The sequence below is a fragment of the Brassica oleracea genome, chromosome C5, assembly GCF_000695525.1.
Source record: "Brassica oleracea var. oleracea cultivar TO1000 chromosome C5, BOL, whole genome shotgun sequence".
In the NCBI taxonomy this organism is placed as follows: domain Eukaryota; kingdom Viridiplantae; phylum Streptophyta; class Magnoliopsida; order Brassicales; family Brassicaceae; genus Brassica; species Brassica oleracea.
The window spans coordinates 18,475,213-18,479,139 of NC_027752.1; the positions used below are offsets into that span (position 1 = coordinate 18,475,213).

Sequence of the window (3,927 nt, forward strand, 5' to 3'; positions counted from 1 at the left end):
ATGGACCAAAGCGTAACAATGTGATCGATAGATGGGTATATGTCCAAAAACGCATCGATCGATCACTAGTTCGTCGGAATTTCCTCGGAATTTTGTAAAATCCCTATAATAGTTCCTCGGAATTTCCTCGGAATATTCCGAGGAAATTCCGAGGAACTAGTGTTTGGGGTTTCAAAATCTCGAATGTTTTTTTATAAACGGATCGATCGATGGATTTATGTACAAAAACGCATCGATCGATCACTAATATGGACCAAAGCGTAACAATGTGATCGATAGATGGGTATATGTCCAAAAACGCATCGATCGATCACTAGTTCGTCGGAATTTCCTCGGAATTTTGTAAAATCCCTATAATATTTCCTCGGAATTCATCGGTTTTTTCCGAGGAACACATTTTTCCTCGGAATTTCCTCGGAATATTCCGACGGATTGATGTTTCCTCGGAATTCCGTCGGTATATTCCGAGGAAATTCCTCGGGAAATTCCGAGGATTTCATTTTCCGTTGGAATATCCGTCAGAATACCGCTGTTTTCTTGTAGTGGTAAAATAGACCATACTACATAATGTTTGATCATTTCAGTTTATCATATCACCGGATAAGCTAGTCAAGCAACCGGATAACGACCATACTGAGCTAGACCACACATGCCTTCAGGCCACTCTACATCTCTACGGAGTCTAATATGTATACCTCTCCCCAAGTCTCGCCCCAAGAGTTCTTAGCCAGTCAATACTTGATCCCTTCATGGCTCTCCCGTACCCAACAATAGTCACCGCATGTGTCACAGTGATACCACAGTCAGACGCATTGTACACTCCGCTTGAGTAATGGATGAAACTGTCAGCCAACCTGGCAATGCACACCGAGACGGGCTGGATCGATACAGCCTCAAGCAATGCACGCTTGTTGTTGCGTTGAACGTATTGGAAACCTTTGATCTGCATGGCGGCTTCGGCCTTGGACTGGCCAGTCCCATCTTCCTCTTGGTAAGGTTATGCGTCTTCTAAAGAAATGCCTCCGTTTTGTGCTATGTAATTGAAAGCTTCTTCCATTGTTCCTCCCCTGCAACCTTCGTTAAGGCTCTCCGTCACAATCTATAAGTTGTTGTTCGGACAGTGATATGAGCTTTCCTTGGGTAATCTTTGTCAGACCTTCCACCGCTGCAATCGTCGAGAACGCCCAACAACTAGCTGCATGCGCATATATTGATTACTTCATTGTTAGAAGCCTAGAATGATCACCCTGACTTGGGTATTAAGCTTTTATGTGGAGTTTAATTACTACATTATTTCTAATATGCAGAGACTATTTCGACCTGCTTCACAAAAGTGTCACTTAGATACTTTTCACCTCAGAAACTGATTAAAATGCATTTATGTTGTTATTAATATCACATATTTAACCAATAGTATTTTAGATAAATAAATTTATTTATAAGATCAATATATTTTACAATTAATTTTGAGCTAAAAATAAGTATAAATTGTATTGGTATCGTAAAATGACACTTTTTGTGAAATAAGAAAAAAAAAACTAAAATGATACTTAATATAAAACAAAGAGAGTATATAATTTCAGCTAGCTTACAGCATTCTCCTTGCATTTTGACAGGTATTACAGCTCCCTCCTTTCTCCAGTCTTTTCTCTCGCCGACGTTATTACTACGTTCCATTTCCAAAATGAGATCGTTTCATCAACCACTTCAGATGGTGGAATTATATTAATGCCTCTTATGAGAGTAGAGTGGGTGGCTAGCAGGCGGATCTAGAAAATAACTTAATGTGGGACACAACATATAAATGTATATTGTAGTAAATATAACTTAATAAATTAAATTAAACTATAGTTTTTACAAAAAAATAATCATTAATCTTTACTCTCTTTTTTTTGAAAAAAATATTAAATTTATTCAAACAAAAAACAAAAAAAAACTTTCTCACAATGAATAAAATATAAAATAAATATTTTTTACTTTTTTTGAAAGAATGTTAAATTAATTCAAACAAAAATAACATTTTTACAATGAGCGAAACTTTGGAGCTAATTGTTTGGAACTTAATCACAACATACTACTATAGCAATTTTAAATATTCATTGTCAATAATACCATAAAGTTATATATGTTTTTAGTAATTTTATTATAAAAATTTATCCCTTTTATTTTTTGTACATTTTAGTTTCATAACTAGTATATATAAGGTAGCATGTGGCACGTGCCACACCCACTCCCTCTGTGGGTCCGCCCCTGGTGGCTAGGAACTCCTCGTTAGTCCGATCCGTGAACCTGTTGACACCAAGTTTGTAGCTTTGATTCGCCTTAGCATTGAGGTTCTGAATGAATGCCAAGTTTTTCTTGAACACTTCCAGCCTCGTCTGTTCCTCGGGTTCATTGCTATAAACTCGAGAGAATTGGATCATCCATTGTTGGAAGTGATCAGCAATATGGATAGTTTCTGAAAATTAAAAAATATTTTTCATATATGCACATGCTTAACTATTTCATGTTTTATATATTTCTTATTTTTTTACATTAGAAATATATTGATATGAATTTTTAGTTACAAAAAGATAGTAAAAGTCCAAACGTGACAAAATTTGATTTTGTACCAAGGGGACAATAGCTCAGATTACTTGTTCATTTTTTTCCAAATTTCCCATATTTATATCCTCTAAGCTTTTATAATATTAATACTCATGTTTCATTATGCAAGTTTATATCGATCACCATTTTAGCTTTTATATTTTCTTTTGAAATAATATAAACATACTATTATACATTTAAAAAAAATAAAGTTAAAATTTAAAAATAAAAACCACACTAAATATATTGAAATAATTTACATTTAGGCTAATTACAAAAATATAGGTGGTTTATTTCAGAGAAATATATGCAACTCAATATACATAAACAATCCAAATTCATACAATAAAATAAGAGATCTAATTAAGAAAATATAATATTAGTTAGAAAAGTCTTTATTTTGTCTCAAAACTAAAGAACAATTTAAAATGAAATATTAATAGTTTGTATTATTTATCAATAGAAATATTGATATATGTTCATAAGCTTTCAAAAAATTACTGGTTATGTTCATTTATGCAACTCTGAAATGATAATAACCTTTTTTCTAAATTAACATATAATTAATTTCACATAATGTTTAAAAATATACTATTATACAAGATAATAAAGCAAACAAAAATCAACTAATATGATTTAACCTACTTAGAATAAAAAAAATCACAGTTCAATTTAAAAGAGGATATGCAATCTAATACCCAAAAATAATCGAACCAGTCAGATTTCTTATAAACAAAATCACATGTCTATATAAATATTTATTTATTTTTCATGCATAAAAGGTATAAACCACTTATAACTTATAAAAAAAAGTAAGGAAAATGTTGACCAATTATTATGATTTTTGAAGTTATATGTATATATGTGCATGTGCACGTGAGAGTCACTTAGTATATTTCTATTTAATGACTAAATTTAGATTTTAGTTTACATTGCTATTCTTGATAAGAATTAACGTTTTTCTGATCTTATTAACATTTTCCATTCTCTACTTTTATGTCAGTATATTATCATCGGATATATAGTTGTTTGAGAAAGTAGATATCATCCCATATTAATTATCAAAATTGTCATCATTCTTATTTCCTATGTGAAATTTGTAGTAAATAAAATAGTTTATTTCAATATAGTTGGGTAAAGATTTTATTATATTTATTTTCAGACAAACAGATATATCAACTTTATGGTAATGGCATATAGTTTAGCAAGGATATTGCTAACATACCCATAAATAAATATTATTTGTATAAGTTTTGTATAATTACGTTAAATACCTATCATTTCTTAGTTTAAGTTTATTTTAGCACCACATGTAATAATTTGTTGGGTGGGGGGGGGGGG

General features: G+C 31.4%; 1 pseudogene; it reads right to left on the reverse strand.

Moving 5' to 3' along the window:
• Window positions 1-609: 609 nt before the first annotated feature.
• The window catches only part of LOC106294006, a 13,233-nt pseudogene continuing 9,915 nt past the window's right edge, over window positions 610-3,927 (reverse strand).